Genomic DNA, 11290 nt, shown 5'->3' with positions numbered 1-11290 from the left:
ACACCATACCCCCGCAGCACGCTCCGAGCGATCGAACCGAAAATGACTGCAATCATTCTGCGCGCGTGCACGTTTCAAGTGTCAGGTTGGCTCAGTGCGGAAAGGGCATATTTTTCATCATTTTTGCCGAAAAACTGACAGAATCCACCGATGTTTGTTTGGGTGCACATTAGCCCGACTGCGTCTGGCCGTACAGTACTATCGCAAGCTCTGTAGTACGGCCAGACGCCCGATGCTTCCACAGAGACTGAATTTTTTTGGCCGCCGATGTAGCGATTTTGCTACATCTTTCGATCGCGATTATCTTTTCATCCAGGACACACATTTCCAAAGTTAAGGTTCGTAGTCGTAGAGCAACTCATACCTTAATATGCATTATTTAGTTCATGACCTCGTGTTTGTATGGCCAGCCGCGCTGAGTGTCCGACAAACGTCATACACTATGATGCATATTCATTATCTTGCCCAAGCGCGCTCGCATAATGCATACATTACAGCGCGGCCGCCATTTTGAAATCGCATGGGGGATCGCATGGGGGACGATATTTGTGGAATCTGATGACTGAAATTCGTCTTGTGGCCAGATGGATGAAAATATTGAGACCAAAGAACGTTTTTTCGAAAAGGTATGAGTTGCTCTACGACTACGAACCTTAACTTTGGAAATGTGTGTCCTGGATACTCCTAGAACTATGAGGCTCCGCGTGAGCGGAGCCTCATCATAGGGTACGGTACAGGTGAAATGATAGTATGTGCATGCGTACAAGTGCATGTACCGTACCCACGCGGCGCGCTCCGAGCGAACCGAAAATCATCGCTCGATCATATGCCTCCACGTTTCAAGTGTTCGGTTTGGCTCAGTGCGGAAAGGGCATATTTTTCATCATTTTGGCCTAAAAACCGACAGAATCCACCTATGTTAGTTCCGCCCATGATACGTGAGTATGTCAAGAGGTAAAGTACGGAGTATAGGGGCAAACTGTGCAGCGGTTCTGTGTGAAATGTCTGCATTTTGATGGACGTTTTTGTACTTTATTAGTGTTTTGTGCTGCAGACAATTTTGCGGGCTTCTATGAGGCTCCGCTCACGCGGAGCCTCATAGTTCTAGGAGTCGAAGCAGGTCGTTTCGTACCCAAGTCGTTTCGTACCCAAGTCGTTTCGTACCCAGTCAATTATGATGCACAAAGGAGATTAAGCCAGTCATGCAAACACGGAAAATACATACACAGACAAGCTAGATCAAATCTGTGAATTAACTTGCAAAAATGTTCTTTCTCCATCAGTGTTTTCTTGGCATTTTTACGATGTCTTTCTCAGCATTTTTACGATGTCGAATCCGACCAGTTGACAGAGCGCTGAGCACGTGCCTGCGCCTGCATAGCCATGCTAGCGCTATCGATCGCATAGCTGTGCACAGACTAGTTACCGCATTTCATCATTGGCCCCTGCGCGGCGCGGCGGGAACCAGTCGTCGCCGCATTGCGCTTATTACGCACGTGATTATAAGACATCGAATTGCGAAGTACATGTAGTTGAATCGCGCAGTGAATTTGTAAAAATAACGGAGTTTTCTTTTGAAAAAACAGCGAATGTAAGTAAGAAAACAATAAATACAAGCATTTTTTGATGCAAAAGGGTTGTTGAGAGGTACTTTGTAAAGACAGACAAGACATAAGATTTTTATTTTTATTTATTCAATCATTTTTTATTTATTTTTTTTGGAATTGCCGATACAATTTGTAGGGTGGCAGCCTAAAAATAGGGTTGGTCGGGTAACCGGAAGCAGAAATATTCTTTTTTTTTTGGCCTAATTATAAAAAGTACAATTCGAAAAACTGAAAAGCAACCAAAGAAAATCACGCTACAATATAGAAGACAAACATGAATCCTGTGTGCGAAACGACCTGGGTACGAAACGACCTGGGTACGAAACAACCTGGGTACGAAACGACTTGGGTACGAAACGACCGACATTCCTAGGAGTATGTCCTGGATGAAAAGATAATCGCGATCGAAAGATGTAGCAAAATCGCTACATCGGCGGCCAAAAAAAATCAGTCTCTGTGGAAGCATCGGGCGTCTGGCCGTACTACAGAGCTTGCGATAGTACTGTACGGCCAGACGCAGTCGGGCTAGGTGCACATAACGTGAGTATGTCATGAGGTATTGTACGGAGTTTAGGGGCAAACTGTGCAGCGGTTCTGTGGAAAAAGCTTGGTTGGGATGGACGTTTTTGTACTTAATTAGTGTTTTGTGCTGACAACAATTTTGCAGGGTTCTAACTCTATGAGGCTCCACTACGTGGAGCCTCAGTCATAGTTCTAGGTAGACCCGTGAACGTGGCGTTGTATACAACGCCACGCGCTTCCCTCGGGTAAATACAAGCGAAAGCATTCTATCTTTTGATCCGCTACATAAAACCATGTATAATTTTGCCCATGGGTGAATCACTTACTTGTTGGGCTTCCTGTGAATATACGCGAGTGTTGGATCTGTCATTGCCAAGAAATTTGATGCAAAATACGGCACAACTTTGTCACTACGAATGTTTCAAAATGATCAGAAATCTAAGACAGGCATGACACTCTGGTACCCCGAGTTCCGCGTGCGCAAAACGGTTGGAGTATCACCAGTCATGCCAGTGGGTACCCGACTAACTGTCTTACATGGCAGGCTGACCGTAATACCATATAAAATTCTGCTAAATCCACTTCGAAAGTCTGTCAAATCACCCAGTATAATTGCTGGTCCATTGTGCAAGGGTTTGTTTCAGGGATCTTTCAATAAATGAAGGTTTTTCAAACCAAATGTGCCATATCTCTCTAATTTTTTTTCACTTTTCCTTCATCTTCATAATTCTGCCGAAAAAAATATTCTGCTGATTTTCTGTACAACTCATTTTTGTATGCAAATATTCTGTCAAATGTAGCCGAAATTCGGTTAGAATGGTCACTCTATCTTAGTAACCGCGGAACACAATAGAGTGTTTTTACTATAGACTGAAGCGTGGCTATGTATATAGCCACGTTCACGGGTCTAAGTTCTAGGAGTAACTCAGCATGCTCAGTAGAGCTATAGATCCTACCTCCAAAGCTTGCCCTAACTCCAAATCAAACGTAACAACGCAGACACAATGAAGCCAGTTGGACAGTCTATCCCACGGTAGAATCGCTTTGGAACGAAAAGGTTCTTGTTTTATACCCGATCCATCCATACTGCCGTGACTGCTGACAGAAGATCTCAGGCGATCATTCTCGCTCGTCGCCATTGTCGAGATTGTTGTGCGAACACTTTCTCGTGTGCATTTTGACATTGTACGTTGTAAAAAGGTACCAGACTTAAATATCAGTCCCCAGATGCTGAGGTAGGGTTACCAGTCTACTTCGTCGGGAGTTAGCCCATTTATATGATGGCCAACAGGTGGCGGTATTTAACTTTGTCATGGTTCTGGTGTTGGTTCTGGTGGGATACTGCATAATCTCCTCAGCTGGGATGGGATGTAATATGCAGGGGCGAGGTGACTGAGCAGGGGTAAACATAATGTTTATGAATGTATAAAATAATTATTTTTCAAAGAAACCACAAAGGGAAACTGACTAAGGGAAATAAAAAAAATTATAAAAGGAACAAAGGAAATTGACTGAAGCAGGTTTTGCGATCCTCGGATTGTCGTTCCGGCCTGCTCTACCACCTGAGCTATCTCGCCCTATTCAGTTTCACGGATACCGATATACATGTATTTCTGGTCGCGCGGTAATCTTCTGGGGCATTTCAATAGAAATACGTCCCATCATGCTAAGGATACAACGGGACTTCTCTACTGTTTAACGCCAACTCGTCAATTCAAGGTTTGAGATTTCACAGGTTACAAACATATCCAACTATATAGCACTTTAACGTACCGTATGTCATTCATGGCGGCTAAAGCTTCATTTTGGATCAGTTTCTATTTTTTGCATATTATTGGTTTATATTTTATTCTATTACGGGTGATACTCTTTTGCATTTCTTAACTCTTTTACTGTGAAATATTACACGGTACTTTCACTATTACAAAATGTCATTTTTAACATCACGAGAAGTGATGTAATAATACCATTTTCAAGGGCGGTTCCGGGGGGGGGGGGGGGGGGCGGCCAACGGGGGCCGTGCCCCCCCTCCCCCCCAAAAAAGAACCCAAATTTTGTTTTGAAGTGACGTCGCAATAAAGGCAGGTACTGCGTACACCACCATCATTTCCTCAAAAAAAAATGTTCAGAAATTGTGGTTGGAAATTGCCTCAGATCGCACCACAGAGCATCTAGAATCAAAACAAAATTCGGGCCCTTAAGCGGGCCCGCACCCCACGCCATAATTTTTTGACCCACTTTTTGAGGGACGAAAATTACTTCTGGCCCCCACCCAAATTTTGTTCTGGATACGCCCTTGATCACTTTATTCTCTTGAGAATGGTTGCTACAACCACAATTTTTCCGTGATGCTTGTGTGTTCTGGAAACTGGGGGAACACGCCCAAAAGAAACTCTCTATCGGGATAACTAACCGAACTTTACTAATCTCTGATTTGTTTAAGGGAGGAGTCACAAGGAATTGAATGAATAGAGACATGAAAGTCATTCTTAGTTGCCAAACCAGAATCAAAAAGACTTTATTGACTGAAAAAACCTACAGCAAAACTGAAACAAGACTTAAACCGAAAAAACTAAAACTAAAAGCAAAAACAGTATGTTAAAAAATCACCAGAAAAGACCAAAAAGCAGTGTAAAATGATTTATCTTAAAGTACAATCTGGCTAAAAATCTAATACTTGATGGTGTTAGAACCCGAACAGGATCGACACACCACTCTAATTAATTAGCATGGCGTCTAGTGTAAGGGGCACATGCACATTGTACTCTCATCTCTGCTGGTCTGGTTTTGACTGAGGTCAAGATTGGGCAACGCATATGGTTCCTTATCAACGCAGGGCACATGGGTGTCATTTCTAAGAGGTCTGACTACTGGAAACAGGGAGACACGCTACTAAAAACAAGTGAAGGGCATATGCCTAACTAACCTCCCATGATAAATTCATCCGGTAGAACTTCTCCTTTACTTAACACAGAAAACCACGTGGTAATTACAATTAATATTTGGCCCCGCCACACTGTCAGGAATGAAGTTGCCAGCAACACACCATCTAGGCCCTACTGGCCACACTGTTCACCAAAATATTGCAAAGTGGAACTCCACCGATATCCCGCTCCTGCTGCCAAGTAAGTCTTCAACAGGGTGGTTAAAAAAAAGGACACCCACTTTTGACAGCAATTTTCACCAACTTAATGAAGTTATTTTAAATATTTTTTTCACAACGTAGTAAATTATAGGCCTTTAACCATGCATGGTGAAAAAAGCTTAGTAATAGTCGCAAAAATAGAGATATGCTAATTTGAATACAGGTCACCAAAAATCAGTCTTGTCCACGGGTTATTATTTGTAAATTGGACGTTTTCGTAGTTCATAACAATTAAAAACCTTCCCACCAAAATATATTTCGCACCACAGAGCATCTAGAATCAAAACAAAATTCGGGCCCTTAAGCGGGCCCGCACCCCACGCCATAATTTTTTGACCCACTTTTTGAGGGACGAAAATTACTTCTGGCCCCCACCCAAATTTTGTTCTGGATACGCCCTTGATCACTTTATTCTCTTGAGAATGGTTGCTACAACCACAATTTTTCCGTGATGCTTGTGTGTTCTGGAAACTGGGGGAACACGCCCAAAAGAAACTCTCTATCAGGATAACTAACCGAACTTTACTAATCTCTGATTTGTTTAAGGGAGGAGTCACAAGGAATTGAATGAATAGAGACATGAAAGTCATTCGTAGTTGCCAAACCAGAATCAAAAAGACTTTATTGACTGAAAAAACCTACAGCAAAACTGAAACAAGACTTAAACCGAAAAAAACTAAAACCAATAGCAAAAACAGTATGTTAAAAACTCACCAGAAAAGACCAAAAAGTAGTGTAAAATGATTTATCTTAAAGTACAATCTGGCTAAAAATCAATTACTTGATGGTGTTAGAATCCGAACAGGATCGACACACCACTCTAATTAATTAGCATGGCGTCTAGTGTATGCACATTGTACTCTCATCTCTGCTGGTCTGGTTTAAGTTGACTGAGGTCAAGATTGGGCAACGCATATGGTTCCTTAACAACGCAGGGCACATGGGTGTCATTTCTAAGAGGTCTGACTATTGGAAACAGGGAGACACGCTACTAAAAACAAGTGAAGGGCATAGGCCTAACTAAACTTCCATGATAAATTCATCCGGTAGAACTTCTCCTTTACTTAACACAGAAAACAACGTGGTAAATACAATTAATATTTGGCCCCGCCATATTGTCAAGAATGAAGTTGCAAGCAACACACCATCTAGGGCCTACTTGCCACACTCTTCACCAAAATTTTGCAAAGTGGAACTCCACCGATGTCCCGCTCCTGCTGCCAAGTAAGTCTTCCACAGGGTGGTTAAAAAAAGGACACCCACTTTTGACAGCAATTTTCACCAACTTAATGAAGTTATTTAAAAATTTTTTTCACAACATAGTCAATTATAGGCCTTTAACCATGCATGGTGAAAAAAGCTTAGTAATAGTCGCAAAAATAGAGATATGCTAATTTGAATACAGGTCACCAAAAATCAGTCCTGTCCACGGGTTATTCTTTGTAAATTGGACGTTTTCGTAGTTCATGAAAATTAAAAACTTCCCACCAAAATATATTTTGCCCTGGTAACTTTTATTGAAGCTGTCCAATTATTCATGTCACTGTTAAGATCATCTACTCAATGAGCTGTGCGTTAAGTTCATTGTTGCATAACATAACATAACATAACATAACAATCAAATGTCATGCTCCTTTAAATAAAGCTCCGATAGCTGAGCTCAGTCAAGCGAAGGGAATGTATACCTCCGTGGACAAACAGGTTTCGCACATGAAATGTTCAAATTAGCATAGCTCAACGAAACAATGTGCAAATGCAACGATTTTTTTCGTCACATTTGCTTAAAGGCCAGTACTTTAATAGCTACTAATCGACAGTTAAAAATAATGTTTAAAAATAGGAGAAAATTGCTGTCTAATGTGGGTGTCCTTTTTTTTTAACCACCCTGTATACAAGAAAGGAGACCCATCGCTGCCGCCCAACTTTCGCATGATCGCTCTGAACAGTAACATTGCCAAGGTCTACCAACAACTAACCAAACTTAACTTATCTCAGTTTCTTAAGGGAAGTAAAAGTCGCAAGGAATTGAATTAATACTACATGGGATTAATTCTAAGTTGCCGAAAAAAAATCAAAAAGAATTTATTGACTGAAAAAAAAAATTGTATACAACAAAACTCAGAACAAGAATTTAACCGAATAACTAGTAAAAACCAATAGCAAAAATTGTGCGTTGAAAAGAGCCTTAATAAGGCTTGCTGTTTCACCTTTGTGAACAATTTCGGTGTCACGAAATTTAATCCGAAATTTAAAAAAACCGGTGGTGTCCGGAAATTGGGCACAAAATCGTCTGAGTGTTCCCCAACGTGGCGCACTTGAATACATCTCGAATTTTTGAGATACATTAAGAATTTTTGTAAAGTTGATAAATTCTGATGACCATTTTTTATCTCTACTTACTTAGCCAACTAAATGTTTGTCAGAAAATTATTTTCTTATTTTTGGGGGGCATTTCAATGGGTTTACTGTTCACTTTGAAATAAATCGGAAAATCACGCCGAACTAAATTGTTCTTCTAACTTTGTAACAGGTAGATAAACTCGTGATTTATCAACGGGAGTGTTTAGAACTTGATGAAATTGCACTTTCTGTGAAATTTCAGTTAAACCTTTTACTCTAGCTAGGCGCTACAGGCAAAAAATCAAAGTGTGCCACGTTATAGGGGCCGTGCCACGTTAGGGTACATCAACAATATACTGCCCCGACCATGAACATCCATCATGACGAAAAGCTGGGTATTGGTTGCACACCCTATTGCAACGTCAGACTTTCACTCGGGAACTGACTTCTGGCTTAAGCCTAAACCAAAAGTATATTGTGCTGGAAAAGTCTTCTCCAGAACGAGTCTGCAAATAAGATATCGAGCAAATAATATTAATGCTAAAGTTGTTATTCCCTCATTCAAACGTTATTCACTTTTGATCGAAACATCAAAGGAAAATCCACCCATGTTTACACAAAGGTGTAATACAAATTTCAATTGCATTTTGCAAGTTGCGGACGATAGAAATCAAAACAGTTTTGTTTTTTTGTTTAAATGAAATAATTATACAAATTGATGTTATAATTTGTTGGCAAGCACAGACGGTAAAGCTTTGATTATGAATGATAAAAAGTTGAAAGGAGCAAATTTGTACATTCACTGGACAACTTTAAGAGCGCCGATTTTGATTGGCACTTCAGCGCCATTAAGTTATATGCTGAAGTGCGTTCTCTATCGCCCACACTAAACAGACTTTTCTTGCCAACCCGTGGAGGGCACTTTGTTGCCAACCACGACGTCAACATCGCAACATCAGAGTAGTTATACATGTTTCCAAACATATCAGTGGACCAATAAACGCTACCGAAGACTTAATAACAAGGCCTACTGTTACACAATGTACAAGCATTACATTCACTGTGTGGACTTCCGAACAAAAGATGTCCACATAAACCAGCAAGTAGCAGCACGAGAACAAAGAAATGTTGTGTGGACTTTCCCACATCCACACAATGTTTTCCCCTCTCTGGAAAACAGGTTTAGAGGCATTTTGGGGTTAGGTTTATCCGTGGCAAAATGAAGAGAAACACTAAAGGGAATCTTAGAAAAAAATTGGGGTTGAAAGAGTTTTCACAATGTAAGTAAAATGATTTTTTTCCCCAGGTTTTTCTTAACTACGCGAAATCACAAGAATGTCCACACCAGGCATGTATAACGTAAACATGGGTGAGTGTGTGTGAGTTTGTTTCTGCATTCAATAGGGGACGTTGAACAATAGAGGACAATAGGGTCCCCAATTCCCGAGAGGTCCCCAATTTGGATTCATGTACAAAACATATGGGAGGTCTTCCTAAAAAGTTGGTGAACAAACAAAAGAGGGACAATGGAAGATCCCCGATTACAGGCAAATACAGTATGTGTGTGTGTGGGAAGGGGCTGAATGTTACAGTGTGGGGGTGGGGGCGCCCAATTTCGGTTCAACCCGTTGGTGGTCAGTTATATAATACATTTCCAAGCGGCGACTGGGGGTGGGCGACGATCTTTTTTATGGGGACACGTCCCCCCCCCCCCCCCCCCCTTGGCTACGCCGCTGAGGGCATAGTGTCGTTCGCCGGGATTTGTTTGGTGAGAACAGAGCTTATGTGCGAGAAGTCATCACAGCGACATGTCGTGTTCCTGTTGTCAATGGAAAAGAACAAAATGTACCTTGCACAGGCGTAGTTCTAGAGCCTATATTTTAGGGGGGGGGGGCTCCTACCCTATTTTCATTGCAGAAATGCCGGGAATAGGACATGCAAAGGTTGTATGCAGCATCTCCGTAACAAATCAATTCTAGTCTAAAGTACTTTCCTTGAATGAAAAGATCGATTTGTATAGTTTACCGGATCTCTTTGGGTGCAATGTACCACGTTGGCGGCAGGCTGAAACCGTTAAAATCGCATGCACACGTAGCGGTATAGCCTCCCATATCTGATGACAGAAAAAAATAACACAAAATTGGACAAAATGTTTCGGATCAAAACTAGTAATCTAATCATCCAATATTATGTAGCTGCATTAGAAATAAATTCAAAACGGTACTAACCAGAATTTACTGTTTTGAATTTATGTATACTGGTAAGTTAGCTGTTTCTTATTTGGCCCCATCCTACAGGTGTAGTCGATTGATAACTTACGTTAATAGGCGTTCCTTAGGTTATCATAGTTACTACTGTTTGTGTAAAACATTCTTGGGTTGACAATTTACTCGTAAAGAATGCCTTGAGTTCAAGGGCGCAGTGAGGGGGCGGGGCTGGAAAAGCCAAAAGGACAAAAAGAGAAAAGGGAGAGGAAAGGAGAAAGAGGGGAAAAAAGAAAACGAGGGGCGAAGCATATTATTATTAATTTAATGTATATTTTACAACATGGACGTTTTTCTTACAAAGCGTCGAAGAGAAATATCTGCACACTCTGATTTTTCCACGGCCGGTCACTTCGCTCTGGTGAGTGTTTGCCCCCCTCAAGAAAAAAAACCTGGCGACGCCCATTCTCGAGTTTCATAATCACATGGTTTGGCGTATTGAAAGTAACTTCGAGCGTTTAGTAAGCCCCTGTACGGTGTGCCCCATTGGTAAAAGATTTATATGCAGTTGTGGGTGAACCGGCCGCGATCGGAACAGGCGAATATTTTTTCGCGTGATTCCAAAATTAACATAAATGAGCTGATACGTCACTATAGATATGAATATTCGCTGAAAACTTTCTGAACTGGGGCGCGCCATTTAAAACTGACGCAAACAAGCACATTAATGTGTTATAGGTTTTAGAATATTTAAAAAAATCTCGTATATATTTACACACCAGTTTTAAGGTGTCGCAAGCATTGTATACGCCAATGCGGATCACTAATTTTGTCATAAAAAATTTACGTCAATGGCAGAGATTAAGTGCGTACGTCTCATAATGCATGCAGGATACATCCAATGAGTGATCAGAATAATTGGCCATCTTTGGCGATAGGCCTAACGTAAACATTATACACTTTATAGAACATAATTATTCCCATTTTTTTTTAAAGAAAGACGTATACTCACCATGGAACAAGACAAACTCTCCAGTGTCCAACTCAGGCAACATACAGTTAGCCATGATGACGTCATTAGAATCACAAGTTGGCCCGAAAATTGTAGATGGCTTCAAATCGCGGTTTCTAAGTGGTTCCTGTGTTTTGATTACGTAACAATGAAGAAAAAGTCATATATGAAATCTGAGAGGTCGAAACAACTTCGGCGAGACCAATACTCGTTGCACCAACTTGTGGTTATATTGCTGTTGACTTTTGCCTCTTCCCCCCCATTTCTCAACCACGGGCTTCGTTCCGGCAACGAGCTTTAACGTCATTGGGTCCCTTGCCTTGAGAGAATATTGATCACTTTGTCGGTCCATTTTCTGCTGCGAAATCCTCTGAATACGAAACAACATTTTGGAGTCTTTTTGTTTGATAGAACATGAAAGGATTAGAAACGGTCGCAGCAGCGACTTAGACGAATTCGG

At 41.2% G+C, this 11290-nt stretch overlaps 1 long non-coding RNA gene across 1 annotated transcript; it reads right to left on the bottom strand.

Moving 5' to 3' along the window:
- Window positions 1-8027: 8027 nt before the first annotated feature.
- On the bottom strand, window positions 8028-10955 carry LOC119721752. The gene is made up of 3 exons (XR_005270295.1): window positions 10831-10955; window positions 9640-9727; window positions 8028-8120 (listed from the first exon to the last, which is right to left on the bottom strand). It is a non-coding gene; the product is annotated as an uncharacterized LOC119721752 (long non-coding RNA).
- Window positions 10956-11290: the final 335 nt, after the last annotated feature.

This window comes from Patiria miniata, unplaced genomic scaffold (genome assembly GCF_015706575.1).
Source record: "Patiria miniata isolate m_02_andy unplaced genomic scaffold, ASM1570657v1 HiC_scaffold_14, whole genome shotgun sequence".
Taxonomy (NCBI): Eukaryota; Metazoa; Echinodermata; class Asteroidea; order Valvatida; family Asterinidae; genus Patiria; species Patiria miniata.
This window is presented reverse-complemented; position numbering and strand designations above follow the sequence as displayed.